Below are 26,976 nucleotides of genomic sequence, written 5' to 3'. Positions count from 1 at the left end.
CTATGTCTCCTGCCTTGCGGTATCAGTTCCCGTGTCTGAACTGAGTCCTGTCTGTGTACTCTTGCCTGCTGCCTTTCCTGGAGGCTGTATTTCCAGGCCTGTCTGAACATGCTTCTAGCCTGCTCTGACTCCTTTGTTCACCGCTCCGGCGGTTCTAGCCTGCTCTGACTCCTTTGCTCACCGCTCCGGCGGTTCTAGCCTGCTCTGACTCCTTTGCTCACCGCTCCGGCGGTTCTAGCCTGCTCTGACTCCTTTGCTCACCGCTCCGGCGGTTCTAGCCTGCTCTGACTCCTTTGCTCGCTGCTCCGGCAGCCTTGCTCCGCTCTGACCCTTTTGCTCGCTGCTCCGGCAGTCTCGCTCCACTCTTGCTCACCGCTCCAGACGGCCTCGTCCTGCTTTACTCTTGCTCACTGCTCCAGCAGTCTCGCTCAGCTTTGATCCTTTGTTCACCGCTCCTGGCGGCCTTGTCCTGCTCTACTCTTGCTCACCGCTCCAGGCGGCCTTGTCCTGCCCTGTTCTCGCTCACCTCTCTGGGCGGCCTCACTCTGCTGTGTTTGTCCGCCACATCTGTGGCTCTGTTCCTGAGTCCCAGTGTGTACTGGGTCCTATCCCGCCAGTGTCCCTACCTGCTAGTGCCTCCCTGTCTGCACTCTAGCTGTGCTTGCCTGTACCCCTCTGCCTGTATTGTTCCTGAGTCCCAGTGTGTACTGGGTCCTATCCCGCCTGTGTTCCTACCTGCTAGTGCCTCCCTGTCTGCACTCTAGCTGTGCTTGCCTGTACCCCCCTGCCTGCTTACCCGCCTGCCTGCATACCAGTCGTGCCTGCCTATACCCACCAGTCTGTGTGCCAGCCTACCAGTCTGTTCCTGTATTCCCCTGTGTGGGTCAACAGCCGTGTCCGGGGTCTGTCCTGGAGTAGCACCTGGTCCCTTTGCTCGGTTCCTCCTTGGTGCACTGGCGTCGTATGCCGTCGTGCGACCCTGGTCGGATCGGGTGAATACCTAGTTACGCCCCTCCAGGCATTCACTCTCCGGCACGGTCCAGTGGAATCACTACAATCACACGCACACGCCGCTCAGCCCGGGCGTGTGCATTACAGCATGCTCAGGCCATGGTTCCCGTTGAGCCCCACGGCCTTCGCTCTTTGAGAAGTTTTTCCAGCGAATACATGCATTAAAATAAAATAAATAAATTTTTTTCCCCCTTTAGCTGAGTTCCAGGCGAATTACGCACCCGTCCAGATGGATCTATCAGCCCTCGTTCCTGCGGATCCGCCACGTTACTATGGGGATCCAAGACAGTGTCGTGCATTTGTGGAGCAATGCATGCTACACTTTAAGGCCTACCCTCTCTATTTTCCTTCCGATTGGGCTAAAGTGGCCTTTATGATTGACTACCTAGCGGGTGATGCCTTGAAATGGGTCACCCCCCTATGGGAAGCATGGGATCCTGTCGTCCTTGACCTGCAGGCCTTCCTGGTGGCCTTTCGTATGGTCTTCGAGGACCCTAACCCTGAAGCCCCTGCTGAAGCTTCACTTCCCAATATCCCGGAGCAGCCCCGACGGGTAATGTGTGTGGGTAGCGCAATAGTCCTCCAGCCCAATGAGACTACTGCCCACCCAGAATCCTCACAGGGTGACTACGCTTTCCGGAATACTTCTCCCAACCTCAAGAGGCAGTCCAGACGTGCTAGACGTAGAGGCAAGCCGTCACGCCAGGGTCTGTCCTCCCTGAGACCTCCTGACCCCAACCTTGAAGTCCCTACTGAAGCTTCATCTCCCTGTATCCCGGAGAAGCCCCAACGGGTAATGTGCGTGGGTAGTGCACCAGTTCTCCTGCCCGAAGAGACTTCTGCCCATCCAGACTCCACACAGGAGAACTTCCTGCACCCGGCATCAGATGCTTCACCCACTTTAACCGGTGTGCATGTCCAAGGATGCTCCAAAGCTGTGGTTACCTCAGAGTCTGTGCACCTCTACTACCTGGCGGAGGACCCCCTGTTGCCTCCTGAATCCTCCGGGATACCACTCGATGACAAATGGAGAGAGACTTCTCTACACCCGGTACTCGATACTTTGTCCGCTTCGTCCTGTGAGCCTGACAATGGGTACCCCAAAGTGGTAGTTACCCCCGAGTCTCTACACCCTTCCGACCAGGCGGAGGACCTCCAGTTGTCTCCTGAACCCTTCGGGGTGCTACCTGGTAGCGAAAGGACAGAGACTCTCCTATACTCTGTACCTGATACCTCGCTCGCTTCGTCCACTGAGTCCAACCTAGTGTACTCCGAAGCAGTGGTTACTCCCGAGTCTCTACACCCCTCCGACCAGGCGGAGGACCTCCAGTTGTCTCCAGAACCCTTCTGGGTGCCACCTGGTGGTGAATGGACAGAGACTCTCCTATATCCTAGATCTGATACCTCGCTTGCTTCGTCCAGTGAGTCCGACCTAGTGTACTCTGAAGCAGAGGTTACCCGTGAGTCTCTACACCCCTCTGACCAGGCGGAGGACCGCCAGTTGTCTCCAGAACCCTTCGGGGTGCCACCTGGTGGTGAATGGACAGAGACTTTCCTATACTCGGTACCCGATACCTCGCCTGCTTCGTCCAGTGAGTCCGACCTAGTGTACTCTGAAGCAGATGTTTCCTCTGAGCCTCTGCACTCTTCTGACCCGGCGGAGGACCTCCAGTTGTTTCCTGAATCCTCCGGGGTACCACCAGATAACAAAGAGTCAGTGACTTTTCCTCATTATGTACCTGATAACCCGTCTATTTCTTCCCGTGAGCTTGACAAGATGTACCTCGAAGGAGAGATTACCCCCAAGTCTCTGTCCCCCTCCAACCCGGTGGAGGACTTCCAGTTGTCTCCTGAACCCTCTGGGGTGCCACCTGAAAATATGTGGAGAGAGACTTCCTTGTGTGCTATTCCTGGTACTCCACCCGTTTCGTCTGTTGCTGAGGATGGCTGGATAGGAGGTAGCATCCTAGCTACCCAGAGGAGACCAGTTTTTCCTGTGGACAGTGGAAGTGATCTCCTTGAAGTGAACGACTGGTCCTCGAATTCCCTGCGGAAGATTCTGGCAGGCCTGAAGAAGAGGGGGCATAAGGGGGGGGGGGGGGTACTGTAACATACCTGGCGGCGTCCTTGCATGGTGGTCCATCTCCCACTGTGCAAGAGCGCGCACTTGATCTCCAGTCCAGAATGTCTCTCTGGCTTCCCTCCATGCTGTCTGTTTGTGTCTGTTTCTGCTGCTTAAGGGCGGCGCCCGATCACTTCCTGCTTTTTGTACCTGCTGTGGGTCACACCCCTTGTGCGTCCTCAGCCTATTGCTGTCTGTCACCTGGTATATAGCTCAGCTGCTCCCATCTATCCCTGCCTGAGCATAGTGTTTCATTCAGTGTGTGCCTTCACTCTGAAGATGCCAGGTCCCGTTCTGTCTCCTGTCTTGCGGTATCAGTTCCCGTGTCTGAACTGAGTCCTGTCTATGTCTCCTGCCTTGCGGTATCAGTTCCCGTGTCTGAACTGAGTCCTGTCTGTGTACTCTTGCCTGCTGCCTTTCCTGGAGGCTGTATTTCCAGGCCTGTCTGAACATGCTTCTAGCCTGCTCTGACTCCTTTGCTCACCGCTCCGGCGGTTCTAGTCTGCTCTGACTCCTTTGCTCACCGCTCCGGCGGTTCTAGTCTGCTCTGACTCCTTTGCTCACCGCTCCGGCGGTTCTAGTCTGCTCTGACTCCTTTGCTTACCGCTCCGGCGGTTCTAGCCTGCTCTGACTCCTTTGCTCGCTGCTCCGGCAGCCTTGCTCCGCTCTGACCCTTTTGCTCGCTGCTCCGGCAGTCTCGCTCCACTCTTGCTCACCGCTCCAGGCGGCCTCGTCCTGCTTTACTCTTGCTCACTGCTCCAGCAGTCTCGCTCAGCTTTGATCCTTTGTTCACCGCTCCTGGCGGCCTTGTCCTGCTCTACTCTTGCTCACCGCTCCAGACGGCCTTGTCCTGCCCTGTTCTCGCTCACCTCTCTGGGCGGCCTCACTCTGCTATGTTTGTCCGCCACATCTGTGGCTCTGTTCCTGAGTCCCAGTGTGTACTGGGTCCTATCCCGCCAGTGTCCCTACCTGCTAGTGCCTCCCTGTCTGCACTCTAGCTGTGCTTGCCTGTACCCCTCTGCCTGTATTGTTCCTGAGTCCCAGTGTGTACTGGGTCCTATCCCGCCTGTGTTCCTACCTGCTAGTGCCTCCCTGTCTGCACTCTAGCTGTGCTTGCCTGTACCCCCCTGCCTGCTTACCCGCCTGCCTGCATACCAGTCGTGCCTGCCTATACCCACCAATCTGTGTGCCAGCCTACCAGTCTGTTCCTGTATTCCCCTGTGTGGGTCAACAGCCGTGTCCGGGGTCTGTCCTGGAGTAGCACCTGGTCCCTTTGCTCGGTTCCTCCTTGGTGCACTGGCGTCGTATGCCGTCGTGCGACCCTGGTCGGATCGGGTGAATACCTAGTTAAGCCCCTCCAGGCATTCACTCTCCGGCACGGTCCAGTGGAATCACTACAATCACACGCCGCTCAGCCCGGGCGTGTGCATAACAGTTGGTTTCCTGTCCTTGAGGGGAACCTTGTATGAAATAGGGCGGGCGAAGAAAAAAGGAAGAATCCATGTTTACCCAGGTCTGTCCTGGTGTGCCGCAGCACTGACTGGGCACCGGCCTTCAGGTGCTGGAAGCGCCATCCACGAGTCTCCTGGGGACTCCGTGTACGAGTGGGCGGTAAAGACAGTCCTGGGCTGTCTGCAGACAGCTGCGCTGCCCTCCCCACACCGGCTATCAGTGAGGAGTACGGCCTGAAGTCACTGGCGCAAGGCATGCTGGGAGTGGGTGTGTGAGTGAAGTCAGGGGGTGCGCCAGAAACAAGATGGCGGCACCCTTCGCGCCGCCGGCCGGGATATTGGACAATGCCCGGTCGGCCTTTGCACGAAAGGCAAGAGTTAAACTGGAAGGGGGCGGACCAAAAGAGGACACTGGCACCCAGGTAAGTATGGGTTAAACACTGATTGTGCTGCTCATGCTCCAGCCCAGTGTCTGGTCAGTATGGAGAACCAAGATAGGCAGGAGCAGCAGCAGCTAACGTCACCACCACAACAGCAACGACGACATCAGGGAGGCAGCCAATTCAGTAATAGGAGCAGCAGCCGTCCCAGCCATAGGAGCAAGGTATCAGAAGACTCCTCAGTGTCCAGAAGGGATCCATCCTGTATCCCACCACAGCCTCCAAATCTGGAGGGACCCAGAAAAGCCAGCACCAAAAAGAAGAACAGAGCATGTGTGCCATGTCATAACCCACTAGCAGCAGACTGGCAGAAAGAGCTCTGCTCAGACCGCATCCATAGGACTATTAGCGAGGGTACTCCTGACTTTGCAGCGAGTCTCAGGTCCATAGTGGAGGGTTCCCTAAAAAGTCTACTAAAGAAAAAGAAGAAAACCCTTAAAGCGCAGCTGTCGGCAGGATTGTGCTCCGTAAACCACATACACTGTCAGGTGGGCAACATTACACTGATTAATATGATACCTTGGTTGATGAAATCCATCCTGTGGTTCTTGTGTAATCTTTACTTTCAGTCTGGAGATAATGATATGCTCGTGCTCCGGGGCGGCCTGTGGGGGATGCTCTATCTGGGGCGACCTGTGGGGGGCGCTCTATCTGGTGCTCTGCTTACATATTCATCTGTATGCTCTTATGACACCTCACTGTGCCTTCACTGACCTGCCTCCTATTTTACATAATGCACCTAGCAGTGCGGGGCTAGGTAAAATAGGAGTCAGGTCAGTGAACGATCAGTGAGCTGTCATAAGAGCATACAGATGAATATGTAAGCAGAGCACCAGATAGAGCGCCCCCCGCAGGCCGTCCCGGAGCACCAGATAGAGCGCCCCCCACAGGCCGCCCCGGAGCACGAGTATATCATTATCTCCAAACTGAAAGTAAAGATTACACAAGAACCACAGGACGGATTTCATCAACCAAGGTATTTTAATCAGTGTAATGTCGCCCTCCTGACAGTGTATGTAGTTTAATGAGCGCAATCCTGCTGACAGCTGCTTTTTAAAGGAAATTTCTTCTGACTTTGATTCCTCTGTCAGGGCAGCAATATAATAGTGAGTCTTCATCCTCATCCTCCTCGGACAGTGACAGCGGTAAACTGTAAGTAAATTAATGAAAGCCATTAGATCAACGATGGGAAGGAGGACATAGTGTTCGCAGGGCTAGAGGAAAGGAAGATTCGCACCTTCCCAGTGAATAATAAGATTCAGGCACTCATTGATAGAGGGTGGAAGAAGCCGGAGAAAACGAGTGCCCTGGCCTCGTCCTCAAAAAGGAAATATCCTTTTGATGAGTAGGATTCGGAAACATGGGATAAAGGTCCCTAAAATTGATGGTGCTGTGTTCCGATCATCGAAAAGGTCTACGTTGCCCTTTGAGGATTCAGGGGTTCTTAGGGATCAACTTGATAAAAAAAAAAAAAGCCAAGAGATAGAATTTTAAGATTTTCCGGTGACCCCAGAAAAACTTATTTTCAGAGAAAGAAACTTAATCGAGGATGGTCTTCCAGGAGGGAAGAGGAAGAGGGATTGTAAAAATAAAAGGGAATCAGGATACATGTTTGGAAGTCCCTCCTCCACTTCCAAAAAACCCTCGCGAGGTAGTCGGAAGGCTATCCTGCTTCTTTCAGGCTTGGGAGAACATCTCCTCTAGCAAATGTACTTTAAATATAGCAAGGGAAGGCTTAAGAATACAATTCCATCAGATACCCCAACAGTCATTCATAATAACCCCCCATCAGAAAGTCGCTGGAAGAACAGAAGGCCTTGGAGACAGAAATCCTTAGAATAGTGGAAAAACAAGCCTTATGCGAGAACCCGGACAAATAAAAGGGAAGGGGATTTTACTCCTTTTTGATAAAAAAAAAAAAAAAAACACGGATGGCTCATTCAGGACTAATAACAACCTCAGGAGCCTAAATAGTTGGGAAAAAAAAAAATCACGTTCAAAATGGAATCAGTGAATACGGCTGTGGTGAGGCCAAGGACTGGAAATTCATATTCCCAGTTATGAAGGTCTCAGCAGGAATGCTAGTCTGTCTGACTTCAAAGGACCCCAGGGGAAAGGGTGTATCCCCCACAGCTAGGATATATACCTTTGTAGTGCAAACGCCTATTCCTGACAAGAGTATGGAAGAATAGCTAATTGAATTACCTCTGAAGTCAGGGGAAGCTCCTGTGTTAGATCAATTACCATGCGCACCTTACAATGAGAATATTGCTGGGAAATGGATTATGAAATGTCTGATAGAAGGGAAGAGGAGATTACATGTAAATCGCCTATTTTCTGCCCTGCCCAAGTTACGTATAAATGTGTCCCTCTGTGAGAGAGGGGGAGTCTTCTGTTGAGGGTCACCTGTCGCTACAGAAGGACAGAAAGACAAGGAACCGCCCTGGACCCATGACAGCACCCTTCCTGCTGTGTCCAGAGACCTTTGATGAAAGTGTGGTATATTCACTTTTATTCCTTTTAATTTTGCTGTATCGTATTACTGCTTCCTTACTGTATTTGTCTGACTACTGTATATATATATATATATATCTTGTAACCGCTTGTATATATTGTACCTAGCATCGCTCTTTTGAGTAAATAAATCTATAAAATTTATAAGCTCGCGTCACATTATCCTAAACCCGGAACTCACGGAAGTTGTGAGGAAGGATCAGGGGCACGTGGCTCCGATCGGTTTGTGACAACGGCCATAAAGCTTCTTCATCACAACTGCTACATGGTAGTAGTCAACCTGAAAGATGCCTACTATCGCTTCCAGATTCATCCGGATCATTAAAAATACCTGAGAGTGGCCTTGTATATACACAAGAGGTAGTCAGACATTTTCAGTCTACAGCCCTCCCGTCTGGACTATCAGTAGCGCCAAGAGTGTTCACCAAGCTAGTGGCGGAGACGACGGCCTTCTTGCGCATCAGGAACACAGTCGTCATCCCTTACTTAGACAATTTCCTTATAGTAGGGAAATCTGAAAACGACTGTACGGCACAATTGGAAGAAGTCACAGCCGTCCTAAAACACCTGGGCTGGGAGGCGAACATTCAGAAATCGAAGACTGAAGACCACAAAGGTTCAGACCTTTCTAGGCCTGGTCTTGAACTCAGAGCTGCAGGCCTGTTTTCTACCAGAAGACAAAGTAAACAGGGTCATACATTTAGCCTTGGAAGGAAGAGTCCCCAAAAATGACCTTGAGGAAAGTTATGTCTCTGTTGGGGACCCTGACTTCCAGTTTCACAAGTGGCACCTCCAATGGGAAGTCCTGTCCGAGCAAAAATCATTAAACGGACATTTAGAAGGGAAGGTAGATCTTTCCTTAGATTTCACAAACTCCCTCTTATGGTGGACAACCAGGGCAAACTTAAAGGGGTTGTCCACTACTATGGATAGGGCATCAATGTATGATCGGCTGGGGTCCCGCACGCGGCACCCCTGCCGATCAGCCGTCCTTACCTAACTTGACAGCCAAGCACCGCAGGTAAGGCCTTCCGGCCGCCGGCACTGTTAACAGAAGATCGTGGGGGGTGCCGCCTGCGGGACCCCGGCCGATCACACATTGATGCCCTATCCTACGGATAGGGCATCAATGTCAAAGTAGTGGACAACTTATTTAATATCACGGGTCCAGTGGGCAACACCAGTACACAACATAATAACAACTGACACAAGCAACTCAGGCTGGGGGGCACATCTAAGAGACCATACAATCCAGGGGTCTTGGGAAATCGCAGAGAGAGGAAAATCAAACCTAAGAGAATTGTGGGCAGTGGGGAAGGCCCTAGAAGGCTTTCTTCCTCTCCTCCAGGGTCACCATGTCACACAACCAAGCCCCAGTAGAATACATAAACCACCATGGGGGGAACAAGGTCCCACTCCCTAATGACAGCGGCAAGCGGACTTCTTCAGATAGAGCAACATCTTCAGTCTTACAGCCTTGCACGTAAAAGGAGTAGAAAATACAAAGGCAGACTTTCTAAGCTGCAACAAGGGGAATGGGCCCTGAACCCCAGAGTATTTCAGCCGATAGATCTGTTTGCCGACTAATACAACAGAAAGCTAAAAAAGTTTTGTTCACGAGACCCAACAGAAAGGCCGTATGCAGTGGATGCCCTCCAGGTGCTCTGTAATTTCATTATAGTTTATGCCTTCCCTCCGATAGCGATAATTCCAGCGGTCGTAAAAAAGATCAGGGAGGATCAGGCAAGAATAATTCTAATTGCCTCTTTCTGGCCGAAAAGACCATGGTTTTCCCTACGACTAATGTCACTATTAGATCCTTGGATCTTCCCGGAGAGGCCGGACCTTCTTATGCATATTCCACTCTGAAGTGAAGGGTTTCCATCTTGCAGCGTGGAATTTGAAAGGGCAATATTGAGTAACAAGGGGTTTTCACCAGGCGTAGTTGCTGAAAAGTAGAAAGCCCATAACAACTAAAATTTACGGCAGAACATGGAAGAAATTCTTGGATTTTTTTATGAGAGCCATTAAGTGAAGAACCTCCAGTAGGGCCCATCCTAGAATTCCTGCAGACGTGGTAGGAACCGGGGTTAGCCACTAGGACGCTTAAAGTACAAGTATCGGCCTTGGGGGGGCATTAATTGTAACCTAGCAGCCAATAAGTGGGGTTCCAGGTTCATTAAATACTTCTATCGATCCAGGCCATTTCATGATTCCCCCATGGGATCTAAACCTGGTGCTGAATGCACTAAAGAACAGTTTGAACGCATACAGTAACTATCGGCAAAATTGCTTACCCTCAAAACGGTTATATTAGCAGCTCTAACATCAGCCCGGAGGGTGTGACTTACAGGCCCTTTCGGTAACCTTCCGTATACACAACTATAGGAGGATAGAGTCTTACTAAGACCAGATCCGGCTTATCTCCCTAAAGCGGCATTAAAATTTCATCGTACTCAAGAAATTATCTTGCCCTCCTTTTGTACCAATCCTAAAAACTCAGGGGAGGAAAGATATCATAATCTGGATGTGAGGAGGTCACCATTACAATATATGTCCTTGACTAGTCAGTGGAGGAAGGACCAATCCCTATTTTTTGCCTATCGGGAGTATAAAGAGTCACGGGGTAACAAAAAGTACCATCGCAATATGGCTTAGGGAGGCCATCAGTGTAGCCTACTTGTCTAGTGGTGCTCCGATCCCAGATGGCATAAAGGCTCACTCCACCAGAGCCATCGTGACCTCGTGGGCAGAGAAAGCAGAGGTATCGATAGACCAGATATGTAAGGCCGCTACCTGCTCCACGCCATATACTTTCTTTAAGCACTATAGGCTGGATCTGTCCTCCTCTATTGACTTAACCTTTGGGAGAGGGGTGCGTCAAGCGGTGGTCCTTCCCTAAGGCGTTTCAAATTCTCCATTAGTTTTACAGGTTTGCTGTCATGGGTGAAGGGAAAACACCCTTTTATTTCAGAAGGTTTCCCGTCCTTGGTGGGGCAGATTCCTCTCTAAGGTGTGCTGTCATGGGTTCTGGAAAAACACCCTTTTATTTCAGAAGGTTTCCTGTCCTTGGTGGGGCGGATTCCTCTCTAAGGTGTGCTGTCATGGGTTCTGGAAAAACACCCTTTTATTTCAGAAGGTTTCCTGTCCCTGGTGGGGTGGATTCCTCTCTCAGGTGTGCTGTCATGGGCTCTGGAAAAACACCCTTTTATTTCAGAAGGTTTCCCGTCCTTGGTGGGGCGGATTCCTCTCTAAGGCGTGCTGTCATGGGTTCTGGAAAAACACCCTTCTATTTCAGAACGTTTCCTGTCCCTGGTGGGGCGGATTCCTCTGTCAGGTGTGCTGTCATGGGTTCTGGAAAAAACAGCTACCGGTAAGTAACCTTGGTGTTTTCTGTACTATTAAAAAAAAAAGTTAAAAACTCTGCTTCATATCAGCACCGAAATCGCATCAAATAAGGGGGCAAATGCATAAAAGTAACGCAGCAAACGCGCAATAATCAGAGAAGATTGTTACTGTGTCGCCTGGTATAGACACCTGCAGAAAAAAAAGCAGCAGAGAGAACGCAGCATTTACACTACGTGTGAACACGCCTCAGAATTAGTTTTATTACATTTTTAATGGGTTTAATAGAGAAAAAATATCGATGATGCCATTTATTTTACGTCCTTTACTGATCCATGTAAATAATCTGATTGCTGTTTTGTGCGGGTCGTTACTATTACAGGGACACCAAGTATGTCCTTGTTATTTGCTGATTTGTGATTTTTTAAAAAGCATTAAAAAGGACTTTTTTCATTATCCAGTGTTTTTATCAGATGAAAAAAATCTCAATCTTCCACTAGAATGAAAATACATACATTGTGCACAGCAGTGTATTTGTATCAGTATAATCTGCCTGTAGTCAGATCCTGCAGTACAGGTCAAGTACACAAAAGTCTCCGAGTGATGTCACTAGAGCTTGTGGCTCGGCACATTAAGCGCCTGCCTGTAATGTCAAGGTTGTGGGTTCAAGACCGGGCGAGTCAAAGAAAAAAAACTATTTTTGTAATTTCTTATTATTTTTACTACTTTTATAGGAGTGAAAAAATAGTATACAGGGACCATATAATGAGATCATATCTGGAGATTCTTCCAGAAAGGACAGGTGACCTCTGGTGTCAGGACTGGTCATGAGATCATATCTAGAGATTCTTCTTGAAGGGGCAGGTGACCTCTGCTGTCAGGACTGGTCATGAGATCATATCTGGAGATTCTTCCAGAAAGGACAGGTGACCTCTGGTGTCAGGACTGGTCATGAGATCATATCTAGAGATTCTTCTTGAAGGGGCAGGTGACCTCTGGTGTCAGGACTGGTCATGAGATCATATCTAGAGATTCTTCCAGGACAGGTGACCTCTGGTGTCAGGACTGGTCATGAGATCATATCTAGAGATTCTTCCAGGACAGGTGACCTCTGGTGTCAGGACTGGTCATGAGATCATATCTAGAGATTCTTCTTGAAGGGGCAGGTGACCTCTGGTGTCAGGACTGGTCATGAGATCATATCTAGAGATTCTTCTTGAAGGGGCAGGTGACCTCTGCTGTCAGGACTGGTCATGAGATCATATCTAGAGATTCTTCCAGGACAGGTGACCTCTGCTGTCAGGACTGGTCATGAGATCATATCTAGAGATTCTTCTTGAAGGGGCAGGTGACCTCTGCTGTCAGGACTGGTCATGAGATCATATCTAGAGATTCTTCTTGAAGGGGCAGGTGACCTCTGCTGTCAGGACTGGCCATGTAACCACCCCCTCCCCCCCCCCCATTAATAGGCAGAGTGGTAAAACAAGGCTTTTATTGCAGAGCAGTATATTACAGAGCGACAGTATCACGGACAGAACACGACATACAGACATTACAGGTAAATATAGACAGCATATAAATAGGCGCAGTGTCTGCACTGCAGGAGAAGGTGCTGGTGGCCACAGGATCCTAGAGGGGCAATGGCAGCTATGACTTCTTCATGGGCAATGGTCGTCGGAATAACAGGATATGTGGCTCTGAGGAAGAGAAGAAAGCGACACGTAACACGCAGAGCGCCAGGGGGCAGACGTCACCTGAGCTGCTGTGGACCAGGTCATCCTCGTGCTTAGTCACATGGGGAGAGCAGATATCGCTGCCACGGATGTCCCCGTCCCCATAAAGCTGTAGTCCTTCATACCTCCCAGTCCTAGTAGTGTTTGCTTACCTCCTGCGCTACTACGAAGGTGAATGATGACTACTGTCCAGCCATCACGGATATAAATATATACAGTGGAATGAAAAAAAGTTTACACACCCCCTGAAAATAATCCAAGAAGAACCATTTCAGGAATTTCACCCCCTTTAATGTGGCCCATAATCTGTACAAATCCAGGGAGAACCAAACTGATATTTTCTAGTGGAAAAAATTAAGTAAAATAATGCAGTTGCATAAATCTGCACACCCATACACTAGCACTTTGCTGCGGTCCCCTGTGAATTTCTGGCAGCGTTCAGCCTTTGGGTCGGGATCTATCAGCGCGGCACATCTAGAATTGCCAATCTCCATTGCAGCTGCAATACCGGATTAATTATAACTGGGGAAGTGAGAAAGAGCTGACACTTCAACCTCCATTAGAGTAAGGAGCAGGTAATTACCACAGATTTGCTCTGTGTCAAACACTGATGAAATGCTCAAACATTCAGAGCTAAACTCATCCCACCGTCCCCCTGACCTGAGGATGACGACGAGACACAGATGTGCACAGAAATAGGGATTTCTATCCTTCTGCAAGGATCAGAGCGACAGCGAGGACAACATGGCTCCATCAAGAGGGACACAGATGCGACTCTACAGGAGAGCAGTTTAGTAAACCACAGCCCCATCCAAAAGAACACAGATCTGCTCCATTGAATATCACTGAATCCATGGATACATTTGAGGGGGGTGGAATAGCCAGGTTAGGACCCTCCGGTCACCCGTAACCCATGAATACATTTGGCGAGAGGGGGGAAATAGCCAGGTTGGGACCCTCCGGTCACCTGGACCCCATGGATACGTTTGGGGGTGGGAGAATAGCCAGGTTAGGACCCTCCGGTCACCTGGACCCCATGGATACGTTTGGGGGTGGGAGAATAGCCAGGTTAGGACCCTCCGCTCACCCGTAACCCATGAATACATTTGGCAAGAGGGGGGAAATAGCCAAGTTGGGACCCTCCGGTCACCTGGAACACAGCTATACGTTTGGTGGAGAGGAGGGGGGGGGGGGGGGGGGGGAATAGCCAGGTTAGGACCCTCTGGTCACCTGGAACCCATTTATGCGTTTGGGGGACCCTGGAAGTCCCAACGGCTTTAACTCTCGCCAAGTCAGTGGAAGGGTGAGATACTATTTTTGCACCATCTGGGTATTTGCTGGGACTGTTCTATGTTTATTGTACAGTCATGGCCAAAAGTATTGAGAATGAGACAAATAGTAATTTTTCCAAAGTTTACTGCTTCATTTTTTGTAATGGCAATTTGCATATACTCCTGAATGTCAAAGAGTGATCAGCTTAACAGCAATTACTGTACTTGCAAAGTCAATATTTGCCCAGAAAATGAACTTTAACCCCCAAAACACATTTCAACATCATTGCAGTCCTGCCTTAAAAGGAGCAGCTAACATCGTTTTAGTGATTGATCCATTAACACAGGTGTGGGTGTTGATGAGGACAGGGCTGGCGATCAATCAGTCATGATTAAGAATGACATCACTGGACACTTTAAAAGGAGGCTGGTTCTTGGTATCATTGTTTCTCTTCAGTTAACCATGGTTATCTCTAAAGAAACACGTGCAGCCATCATTGCACTGCACAAAAATGGCCTAACAGGGAAGAGTATCGCAGCTACAAAGATTACACCTCAGTCAACAATCTATCGCCTCATCAAGAACTTCAAGGAGAGAGCTTCCATTGTTGTCAAAAAGGCTCCAGGGCACTCAAGAAAGACCAGCAAGCGCCAGGACCGTATCTTAAAACTGTTTCAGCTGCGGGATCGGACTACCAGCAGTGCCGAGCTTGCTCCGGAATGGCAGCAGGCTGGTGTGAGTGCTTCTGCACGCACTGTGAGGCGGAGACTCTTTGAGCAAGGGCTGGTTTCAAGGAGGGCAGCAAAGAAGCCACTTCTCTCCAGAAAAAACATCAGGGACCGACTGATATTCTGCAAAAGGTACAGGGAGTGGACTGCTGAGGACTGGGGCAAAGTCATTTTCTCTGATGAATCCCCTTTTCGATTGTTTGGGACATCTGGAAAACAGCTTATTCGGAGAAGAGGTGAGCGCTACCACCAGTCTTGTCTCATGCCAACTATAAAGCATCCTGAAACCATTCATGTGTGGGGTTGCTTCTCAGCCAAGGGAATCGGCTCACTCACAGTCTTGCCTAAAAACACAGCCATGAATAAAGAATGGTACCAGAATGTCCTCCAAGAGCAACTTCTCCCAACCGTCCAAGAGCAGTTTGGCGCCCAACAATGCCTTTTCCAGCATGATGAAGTGTGACACCCCAGGGGTCTGGTTGCCACAGTGATAGAGATGTTATGTCTGAGAGCAGGTGGGAGGTCCTTTGGTCAGGGATCCTGTGCATGCCACACCTCCTGCCCAGTCTTGGGAGGGGAAGAACTTCCCCTATATAAACCCGGGGCTGAAGCAGGGTTAGGGGTCAAGGAGAGTAGAGACAGAGAAGCAGCATAGGAAGAAACAGCAGAAGCTCAGTGGGAGCAATACTACTACAAGTCAGGGGCTGGCAGCTGCAGAGCTCGCCCTGACTGAGAAGATTTCTTACCGGACCCGGCGTCCGAGGCTGTGGGGACTAACTCTTACCCAGCAGCAGAAGCCGACCGGCAGGGGAGTTCAGGTCCTCAGGCCCAGAAACCCGAAGGCACGGTCACACGCGTGGGACCAGCACCGCCATCGTGGAGCGGAAGCCATTAGAAGGCCCCGAGTCACCGGCCATACGGGTGAGCACCACACGGTACACTCAGGGACGTGGGCTACTTATATCCGCTTCTAGCAAGGTAGCCAGAAGAGTACAGTCAGTTTGGGAGGCCTACAACTCCGCCTGGCCAGGGGAGATCCCATCTGCTCAAGGACTGACCAGGCCCCGTTCACTAGCAAGTACTCCGGGAGGGTCTATTGTTGTTACCAGTAAAGACCCTGAATTACACCGCACCGTCTCTGAGTGGTTCCTGCTACCCCCATCATCCACATCTGCTCCCTGAGGCCATACCCCTCCCGTTGGGGGTTATACCATCTACGCTGCACCATCCATCCACCGGCCTCAGCGGACTGTCCTGCAGCAGCAGCTCCATAGCTGCATTCAACGGGTGGCGTAGTCGTCCTGCATCTACCGCTGTTACATCGCCGCTCAGTTTGACTCCCTGGGCACGGACCGGGTCACCGCCACGAGACTACAACCCTCAAGAGATCCGGCTCCGGGTAAGCTCCCGCGTGCGCAACGCAGCGCGACACAGGCCCAGGGGCGCGTCAGAAGCACCTTGCCATAAAGCAAAGGTGATAACTAAATGGCTCATGGAACAAAACATAGAGATTTTGGGTCCATGGCCTGGAAACTCCCCAGATCTTAATCCCATTGAGAACTTGTGGTCAATCATCAAGAGACGGGTGGACAAACAAAAACCAACAAATTCTGGCAAAATGCAAGCATTGATTATGCAAGAATGGACTGCTATCAGTCAGGATTTGGTCCAAAAGTTGATTGAGAGCATGCCAAGGAGAATTACAGAGGTCTTGAAGAAGAAGGGGCAACACTGCAAATATTGACTTGCTGCATTAACTCATTCTGTCAATATAACCTATTGGTCCTCATAATATGATTGCAATTATATTTCTGTATGTGATATAAACATCAGACAAACACTAATAAAAACCAGAGGCCAGCAGATCATGGGAAAAGATCATTTTGGTGTCATTCTCAAAACTTTTGGCCATGACTGTATGTTTGGTGGTTTAATAAAGTATTGCCACCCTGTTTTACCCTCAACTTGTGTTGTCTGAGTAGGATTCTTCCAGAGCAGCCCTACCTGCCCCCACATAAGCCATCTTAATTGCTTCTCTGAGCCATCTGGCTTAAGCACTTTTAATCCCTTCCTCGGTCCCTGAAAGGAGACGAAGGAAGCCCTTCCTTTCATCCAAGGTTCTGTGACTGACAAACAGTCTTAGGATCAGAACAAAAATGGTGGCAACACTCTCGTGGGACCTACAGAATTTAGAAACTACCTTGGGGAGATAAGTTGGGTCTGGTTTCAAAATTACCATATCCTCCAAAACCAGGATAAAGGGAGGGGGATCTGGTTAAAAGGCTTGGATGCCACTCACCCTACGCGCCAACGTCAAGGCTACTAACAGGAGGTATTTGCTAATATTATTATTACACCTACTACATATTGGGGTAGGAACTTGGAGATGGGAATACCCCTTTAAAGGCGATTCTGGTAATGACATCACAACCAAATTTAAATCCCAAGGTGATACCCCTGATATAGGGACACTGAGAATTCAGACGTCTGCAGTCACATAGACTGACGGCAGACTCTTCATAAACGTGGGTGTAACGCTACTCAGACAACACAGGGAGAGGGTAAAACAGCGTGGCAATACTTTACTGAACCTCAAATAGGACAATAAAACACATAGAACAGTCCCAGCAAATACCCAAGATGGTACAATATTACACAGTCCTCACCCTTGCTTCTCCACCTGGGATAAATCAGCTGCGACTTCCAGGGCCGACTACCTCAACCAGTAGCCCCCAGCTTCTGGCAGGCCCCCACAGAGAGAAGGTAGCGGTAAGTTAGGAAGCTAGCAGTCCATCGAGGTACAGGACCAGGAGACCCAAGGGTCCCACCCTGGCCTCTCCAAGAGTTTCTGGGACCAGATGACCAATGGTTCCTCCTGGCAACTCCAAACATATCCATGGGGCCAGGTGACTTTGTCGCACTGTGGTCTCCCCAAAATGTATCCATGTCTCTCTGATGGTCATGGAGCAGATCCGAATCTTTCCAGTCAGGGAGGTACCCTTAGACTAGAATCATGTAGAATACAAATCTGTGTCTCTTTGGGTGCCATGCAATCCATCTACTGTCCTGAAGGATGTCTCTCATTCTCCTTGTAAAGTCTTTCTGATGCTCCTTGATTCTCTGTCCCAAGTCTGACTCCTACAGAAACACATGTCCCTTCTGCGTCTCTGGGCTCGGCCCCCTGAATGGCAGAACTGCTCTCACTCTCCTCCCTCAAAGCTCAGTGTGCATTAGTGGAGTTATCTTTCTCAGGTAACCTTATCACCTGGGTTTACATGTGAGACTCCCTGTGGTGAAGGCTCCACCGGATCTTCCTTTCAACAACACTTACACAATGGATCTAGATGATTTTTGAACAATGGTTAGAGGCTCCTGAGATACTAATGAGATTAGTAAAATGCTGGACACTTTACAAGTTACATTAGTGTACATAAACTGACGAGCAAGCAGAACATTAATAAAGCACAGCCAGCAATCTCTAATAAAACACAATAAGGTATTTCTCTTGGATTAACAAATCAAATTGTCTGGTTTATTAAGATTTTACGCTGTGTCGTCACAATGGACAACATCTTTAATGCTCCTAACAAATAAAAACATAAAAATGTCAGCATCATAAAAAACATGCACATCCAGGTACCTGATAGATGAAGTCTCTGGAGTCGTTCTTTTCTTCATCTTGTCCAGACTCCATGATGACTTTTTTCATCCACAGCTCGTCTATGAAGACTTCCATCTTCTCCGGTCTTCTTCAGCTCCTCTCCACACGATGCCCTTAACGACAAGTGTCATTATAATGCTCCTGAATACAAGTATCTGCCCTACACTCAGCCCCTGAAATAATAATTGCCCCTCACTATATTCCCTGCACAAAAGATGAGCCCCACACTGTCTCTCTTATGGTACATGCCCTCCACACTGTCTTCTCCTTACCATACTGGGCCCCCTCTTCACACTGTCCTCACACTGTGTCCCCCCTATAGGGCCCAGTCTCCGTACTGTGCCCCCTTATCACACTCCCCCTCCTTAGCATACTGTTCTCTCCTGGCTGTGACTTTACACTGTCCCCCATGCCACCCCCCACTCAGTCTTTATTCAGTGCCCACTCACACTTTTCTCCCCCCCCCCCTACTGTCTCCTCACACTATTACCCTCAATGGTCTCCTTACAAGTTTCCCCTACCGCCTATTTCCTCTTCTCACACCCCCTCAACTTCCCATACTGTGTCTGCACACATTTTCCTTCTCACTACCAATAATGTGTCTGTGCCCCTCCCCCAAAAAAACAATGACCAAATATGCCTCCGCCCCCCCCCAAAAAAAAACAATGACCAAATATGCCTCCGCCCCCCCCCAAAAAAACAATGACCAAATATGCCTCCGCCCCCCCCCCCAAAAAAACAATGACCAAATATGCCTCCGCCCCCCCCCCCCCCAAAAAAACAATGACCAAATATGCCTCCGCCCCCCCCCCCAAAAAAAACAATGACCAAATATGCCTCCGCCCCCCCCCCCCAAAAAACAATGACCAAATATGCCTCCGCCCCCCCCCAAAAAAACAATGACCAAATATGCCTCCGCCCCCCCCCCAAAAAAAACAATGACCAAATATGCCTCCGCCCCCCCCCAAAGAACAATGACCAAATATGCCTCCGCCCCCCCCCCCCAAAAAAAACAATGACCAAATATGCCTCCGCCCCCCCCCAAAAAAAACAATGACCAAATATGCCTCCGCCCCCCCCAAAAAAACAATGACCAAATATGCCCCCGCCCCCCCCGGACAATGAATAAATAGGTCTCCCCGCCCCCCCTCCACCCCAATGAATAAATATGCCACTTGCACAATTAATGAATAGCCCCTCTGGACAATACTAATTGTGCAGGGGGCATATTTATTCAAATAGCCCCCTGCAGCATGCACAATTAATAAATAGCCCTCTGTACAATAAATACCCCCCCCGGCTGAATCTTCAGTGTCTACAGCTCCATAGCCACAGGAGCACTTACCACCGATGGTCTTGTCTCCTGTGGGCGCCGGCGAGTGACGTCAGCAGCGCGATCACATGACTGAAAGACGCAAGTACAATTGAACACTGGGAGCCGGCAGCTTCTCTGAGCGGGCTGTCAGCTTGACACCCAGCTCAGAGAATTGCCAAATCCCGGTCAGGGGGGCGGCATAATGCTGCCGCCGGGAAAGACACCTCGGACCGCTGCATTAGGCAGCCTGACGGCGCCGCCCTGCCGGCTGCGCCCAGGGCACATGCCCCGCCTGCCCTCCCCAGATACGCCTCGCACACATGGCTGAAGTCTGAACTTTAACCCCCCCTTTACCACCTTGGGTTTAGCAGTTTGTTTTTTTTTCTCCTCTTTCCCAGAGCCATAATTTTTTTTTGTTTTTTTACTTTTCAGTCATTATGGCCGTGTGAGGGCTTGTTTTTGGGGAACAAGTTGTACTTTTGAACGACAATTGGTTTTTACGATATCGTGTACTGGAAAACAGCAAAAAAATTCAAAGTGCGGCGAAATTGCAAAAAAAAAAAAAAAAGTGCAATTCCACAATTGCTTGTTGGCCCGCCGGGAATAGAACAGCTGCGACTTTGGGACTTCCAGGGCCGACTACCTCAACCAGCGGCTCCCCGGTCTTGGTGGACCCCCACAGACAGAAGATAGCGGCAAGCTTAGGAAACTGACAGTTTATCGAGGTACAATGCCAGAAGACCAAAGGGTCCCAACCTGGCCTCTCTAAGAGTTTCCATGGGGCCAGATGACCAGCTGGTTCCAGTCTGGCTTCTCCGAACGTTTCCATGGGTTCCAGGTGACCAGAGGGTCCCACCTGGCAACCGCAAACATATCCGTGGAACCAGGTGACCTCATTGTTCCAACCTGGTTTCCCCAAAAGTATCCACGGGCTCTCTGATGGTCAATGGAGCAGATCTGTATCCTTCTGGTCAGGGCCGTACCCTTAGGCTGGAATCCTGTAGATTCCAAATCTGTGTCTCTCTGGATGGAGCCATGCTACCAATCTGCTCTCCTGAAGAGTCACTGATTCTGTGAACTATGATTCTCTAATTATCCTTGCAGCAGGATAGAAATACACACAATCAAGAGTCAACACAAACACAATAGTGTATTTATCTTGGCCTAACAACTCTAGACGTCTGGCTAATTAAGATTAGAAGCTGTGTCGTCACAGGATTCAACCCTGCTATGTGTAACAAAAATGCTCATCTGCTAGGCGGCGCTCATAGCATCCCGGCAATGACAACCGCAGGGATCTCATGAATACCCCAGGTTCTCATGCCAACCCATCGACGACCCGCGTTCATGTGACACGGGTGCAGATGGGCAGGATTAGTGACAAACTCTGACATAGGAATTTAACATGTTAACAGCCACAGGTGGATTGCAATTCCACCGCAGGCTGTTAGGAGCACGTCAGCAGTCATGTGCCCGAAAACATGCGGGCTCAATGCCAGAGCCCGCATGGAGTGCAGGAATACGACCATGGACATGCTAGAATGTCAAAGGTGGTAAAGGGGTTAAGGGTGCTGCCGGAAAAACCCTGCTCTAGTCCTTTCTGAAGGAACTCTAAGATAGTATTAAGCAGTACCTTCCTGTCCAGGATAGCCCCTATAGAGGACAGGGATTATTTTTCCCAGGTCCAAACGTATATTCTTGTGGTAACCAATTTTCTGACCACCCTGAAACGAAATTACAGGAAAAACCTTTACCTCCTAGCATCGACCTTTCAAGTTCCAGGCTGTTAAATGTAGCCAGGTCACTGGGGTATGATGCACCTGCCCTTGAGAGAAGGTCCGGATCTTCTGGAAGAACGGAGGGGTCTGTGATTGACATTGTCCTTAGCCAAAAATACAAGGTCTCTTTGGCCAGAAGGGTGTTAGAATAATCCTTGCCTCACTAGTGATTAATGAGGCTACTGTGACCAGTTTGTCCCTCACATGGTGATCCTGCAGGAGGAGCAGAAGTTATAGTGCCTACTCTGTGAAGAGTTCCCACATATTTGAGGAGGCAAGCTTCTCTTCATCTGACCATGTACCGTGGTCCAGATGAGCCCCCCCCATCCCTCTGGGACTGGCATCCCTAGTGGCCACGCTGAGAATAGGATCATTTCCAAAGGGAGTACCGCCGACATCAGCGGTCGCGTGACCTGTCACATGCCTAAATGACGTCATGGAAGGTCCTTTTACACCACCGCGATCCGCACAAGACACTGGACGCACCGGAGAGAAAACTGGATCAGAAAGGGAATATAATGTGTTGGTTTTTTTTTACCATTTTTATTCTTTTAACTATTACTTGGTCACACTATATATGCCGGTTGCATGGATTTATATAGTGTGAAGTTGTCAAGCACTTTCCAAGTGATGCTAAAAGCACTTGATAACCCGCATGCAGAAATGCTTGACAAACGCTTCTACCTGGCGGGAAAAACGCATGTAAAATCCGCATGCGTTTTTCCTGCCAGGGAGAAGCGGAAAAAAATCTGCAGCATTTCTGCATGGTGGGCACATAGCCTTACCTTAGAAGACAACACCCTTGAAGATCGGAGTCTATTAAGAGAGCTCGGAAGATCTGTGCTTTCAATGGCTCTAGCTGACTTCCTTCACCTGCCTCCGACAATGACTAATTCAGCTGCCTACTATCAGAAAGGCATCCAGATATGGAATAAATCCATTTGTCCCTTAGGCAGAGGTGGGCTGTAACTGCTGATACTTTAGCAATAGCCCCTCGGATTTATACGAGACCAGAAAGAAAGTTGAAGAAGTGGAGCCTCTTTTCTCCGGTCTTCTCCATTCTTTATCAATAAGGTCCTGAACTCGGTCATTAATGGGGAAGCTCTTACATTTTTCTCTGTTCAAAGCCCCCGAACATTATGTCCTGAACAGATTTTCCTGTTTTTGTCCACCAATCCCATTGTTGATCTCATCACCTCCACTAAATCATTCATTTCTTTAGCGGGTAAACAATGTTGACTCCTGGTATCACACTCCGATGAGGAGGAACTCGGTGAAGACTCCTACTGAAACTCTCCTTGCCGGCTATAGCGGCCCGATCAGAAATTATCTAAATTTAGGCAGTAAAAAATAAACTTTCATTTCTGTCATTGTCTCTTTGCAAAATTCTTGAAAAGCACCTGAAGGGTTAATGGACTACCTGAAAGCAATTTTGAATACGTTGACGGGGGTGCAGTTTTTAAAATGGTATCACTTTTGTGAGTTTCCAATATATGGGACCCCCAAAGTCCCTTCAAAATTGAACAGATCCCCATATAATTAACTTGCAGGTACCATGGTACCCGGGTTGTAGGGGAGTCTCCTCTTCTCCAGACCCGGGTACCATCCGCACATTGAATCACATAATATCCGCATGTATACATATCTCTGTTAATATTTTACCTGTGCAGAATCAAATGCAAAATTTCAAAAGGCATTTCCAAAAAATGCCTCCTATGCTCCTAACCAGATCGGTACCAAAATTCTCAATGGAATCATACCTTAAAGCGCACCTGTCTGCAGGATTGCGCTCAGTAAACCACATACACTGTCAGGTGGGTGCCATTACTCTGAGTAAAATGATACCTTTGTTGATGAAATCCATCCTGCGGTTCTTGTGTCATCTTTATTTTAATTTCTGCCGTAATGATCTGCTTCTGTATTCATGTATGCCCATCGGTGCCTTGTGACTGGTCACTGTGCTTTCAGTCACCTGCCTACTATTTTACATACCGACTGTGTAATTTGTGCATCATATTGAAATTTACATTCCCCAAGATGGCCGCCGCGGCCACCAGCGCATGCGCAGTAGCATTTCAGCAACAGAGAAATGCTACTGCTCAAGCATAGCAAGTTTCTTTTTCCTCTAGCAAAATGGGGTCTGCACGTGGGCAGTAGCTAAGTGCCGCCATGTTGTTGGAGGAAAAAGAAATTTACCTGCAGTAATATGGCCGCCGCCGCCCGCGCTTGTGCAATAGCATTTGTCGATTGCCGAGATGCTACTGCACATGCACGGCGCCATATTGCTGCAGGCAAAATGGCGCAAGCGCAGTAGTATCTCTCGGCATGCACTGGCAGCCATCTTGAGGAATGTAAATTTCAATATGATGCACAAATTACACAGTCAGTATGTAAAATAGTAGGCAGGTGACTGAAAGCACAGTGACCAGTCACAAGGCACCGATGGGCATACATGAATACAGAAGCAGATCATTACGGCAGAAATGAAAATAAAGATTACACAAGAACCGCAGGATGGATTTCATCAACAAAGGTATCATTTTACTCAGAGTAACGGCGCCCACCCGACAGTGTATGTGGTTTACTAAGCGCAATCCTGCTGACAGGTGCGCTTTAAAGAAAAACAAAACAAGGGTTTTTACATTCAGCAACGACAGTAAAGTCTATGAAGTGACGGAAGATGGCACAGGATTGGCGATGGGTGACATTACTGGTGATGTGACCTGTGAGCATGGTCGGCACTGCCAGCTCATGGACCCTCCAGAGATTATCCTAATGAAGAGTAGAAGTGACCCTTCTTCAGCTTCTGCTCCATCACCGTCATTTGTGTATCCAGGAGAACCAGAAATTATAGAAGTAACCAAAACTCAGATACAACTCAGGTGGAGCCGAACCCCATAAGAGCCGGACATACTGACACAAGGACACGGCCATTGCTAGACTTCCTGGATTACTGCCTGCGCACACCTGGACGCTCAGCCACCAGGCAACCATAAGGTAATTTGGCCACTGCTCGTGCCCATCCGATGGAAGAGGCCCACCGCGGCACTTCCAGATCCCCAGCCCTGCCAGGAAACCAACTGATTCAGATCTGAGAAGGATCTTCTGCCGCCGTCCTAACAAGGTTCCCGTGTCAAGGACAGGAAGACACCTGATACGGGGAGAGGTGCCGCTTATTTATCCGGAAGGTTTCCTGTCCTTGAAGGACGAAGCCCCTCTCTCTCGTGGTGCTGTCGTGGGTGACAGAAAAACCAGGAGTAGAAGCACATAATGAAGCCGACCATGAGATTACGGCCCTGATCTGGAAGACAGATCCAGGAGTAATAATCCAGTGAGATCTCGGAGAACGAAGTCACTCACGTATCCCAGGAAAGCCATGACTCTGCTGCACAAATGGCTGCCAGCAGTGGTGGTTTAGGACAAGCGCTCCTCTAAAGAAGCCTCCGATACTGAGCAAAGAATGGACCCGACGCACGTGCAACCAAGATCCTGCGGGATAACAACAGCCTGTACGAGTGGGGCTATCCGGGGTGAAGATCTGAGGTTGTGCTTGTAATACTCACCTAGGAAGGTTAATGTAACTCTTGATTCCTTACGTCGATGGTCTTACAGCAATTCCAGGTAGATGGCGACAATGCAATGTCCCCAATCCACAAGATCCCATCCTGGGGCCGGTAGGTCCACTGCCCCCGCAGCAGGCGATACTCACGGTCTCCCAACTTTATGGCCCATAGCTTTTGTATCTCCTGTCAGTATAGTCTGCAGTCACCTCCTATGCTCCTCCAGACGACTGTAACACGTGTATCCAGCTCCAACCCCTCCATTTCTCGTCAGTGTCCTAAATATCCTAAGTCGCCCCCCAGAATTAAGCCAAGCCTTAGGGAGAAGACCCCCCTAAAGCTGTGAATTGGTGGAGGTATGAGATATACCAAGTACTCCACTACAAATATGAGGGTAATCTGCAGAGAAGGAAAGCAAAACATTGCTGGCAGGGAATAAAGCGGGCAAAGTATTAACGAGTAATATCAGAGCTGGACTAACAAGAGCGAACCTCTGATAGGACCAGCAGCGTAATAATATATAACCCTATAGATCGGGTAAGACAGTCGCAGACTATCGCACCTGAGGACAGATCATCTTACAGCGATGTGATCAGCGTCACCCCAGAGAATAAAGCTATGACTCAGGCGGAAACACAAGCAGCCAGCCCGAGCCCCGGCAGGATAACCCCGTAATCAGTGTCCACAGCGCTATTAGTAAGACTAGAGAAGAAGTGATTGCCCCCGAGCCCCCCCACCGCCAGTGTCTACCATCTAAACCCCTGTATTACAGTATGTTTATTATGTGTCAGCCATCTTCTGACTAGTGGATGGGCACTGATGCCCCCACATTGCTCGGCCCCCTTATGTTAGCACACCCCTGAGGCTAATGAGAGCCGGCTCATCGCTAGCACCATACACACCTTGCAGATGTGCGCGGCCTCTGTCCCTCACCACATGGAGCCTCTGAAGCCCGGTGTAGGGGTGCCGGCTTCAGAGACAGCGCATGTCTCCTGCCCTTCTCCTCCTGGCAGCTGGATATCACCTTCACGTTAGACCCCGAGCGCCAGCCGCCCACCAAGTCAGGATCTGCCCAGAAGCCGACATGCAGCTGCCAGAAGGAGAAGGGCAGACGCGCCCACCAAGTCAGGGACGGCCCAGAAGCCGACATGCAGCTGCCAGCAGACGCGCCCACCAAGTCAGGATCTATCCAGAAGACGACGTGCAACTGCCAGGAGGAGAAGGGCAGACGCGCCCACCAAGTCAGGATCTGCCCAGAAGCCGACATGCAGCTGCCAGCAGAAGGGCAGACGCGCCCACCAAGTCAGGATCTATCCAGAAGATGACGTGCAACTGCCAGGAGGAGAAGGGCAGACGCGCCCACCAAGTCAGGATCTGCCCAGAAGACGACGTGCAACTGCCAGGAGGAGAAGAGCAGACGCGCCCACCAAGTCAGGATCTGCCCAGAAGCCGACATGCAGCTGCCAGCAGAAGGGCAGACGCGCCCACCAAGTCAGGATCTATCCAGAAGATGACGTGCAACTGCCAGGAGGAGAAGGGCAGACGCGCCCACCAAGTCAGGATCTGCCCAGAAGACGACGTGCAACTGCCAGGAGGAGAAGGGCAGACGACAGGAGATCAAGGGGCAGCACCGGGAGGAGGGAGGCGTTACAGAAATCTCATGGATGTCAGTAAGAGTGTAATAAGTGATGAAAGGTTCACAAGCTGCAGCCAGCGACCAGGTGGGGATCCGAGCTCCCTCGCACTAAAATACCCCCCGGACACTGGCACTGTGGGCAGGACCACGCGTCCTATCCCCACCTTTCTCTAGACATCTGCTCATTTTACTGCTTCCGAAACATCAGGGATTAAGTGACCCCTATGCAGGAACCGAAGACCCCTCCCCGATACCAGCGGACCACTAGTCTCAGCGCCCCCCCAGCACTCACCGGGCTCGTGGATCATGTAGTGCACCCAGCCCTGGCTCTGCTGCACCCCCAGGTTCCGCCATTCGGTCTCAGACATGAGGTGGCTCCTCGGTACCATCTTGGCAATGTCCTTCGGTAA

At 49.8% G+C, this 26,976-nt stretch overlaps 1 long non-coding RNA gene across 1 annotated transcript; it reads right to left on the bottom strand.

The window, feature by feature from the left end:
- Positions 1–12,358: 12,358 nt before the first annotated feature.
- Positions 12,359–26,976, bottom strand: LOC141152629 (uncharacterized). The gene is made up of 2 exons (XR_012247133.1): positions 26,859–26,976; positions 12,359–12,580 (listed from the first exon to the last, which is right to left on the bottom strand). It is a non-coding gene; the product is annotated as an uncharacterized lncRNA (long non-coding RNA).

Source organism: Phyllobates terribilis, unplaced genomic scaffold, assembly GCF_046119375.1.
Source record: "Phyllobates terribilis strain yellow unplaced genomic scaffold, ASM4611937v1 Scaffold_6__1_contigs__length_29720123, whole genome shotgun sequence".
Taxonomy (NCBI): Eukaryota; Metazoa; Chordata; class Amphibia; order Anura; family Dendrobatidae; genus Phyllobates; species Phyllobates terribilis.
Note: the sequence above shows the minus strand (reverse complement) of the source record. Positions and strands in the feature narration are given on the sequence as shown.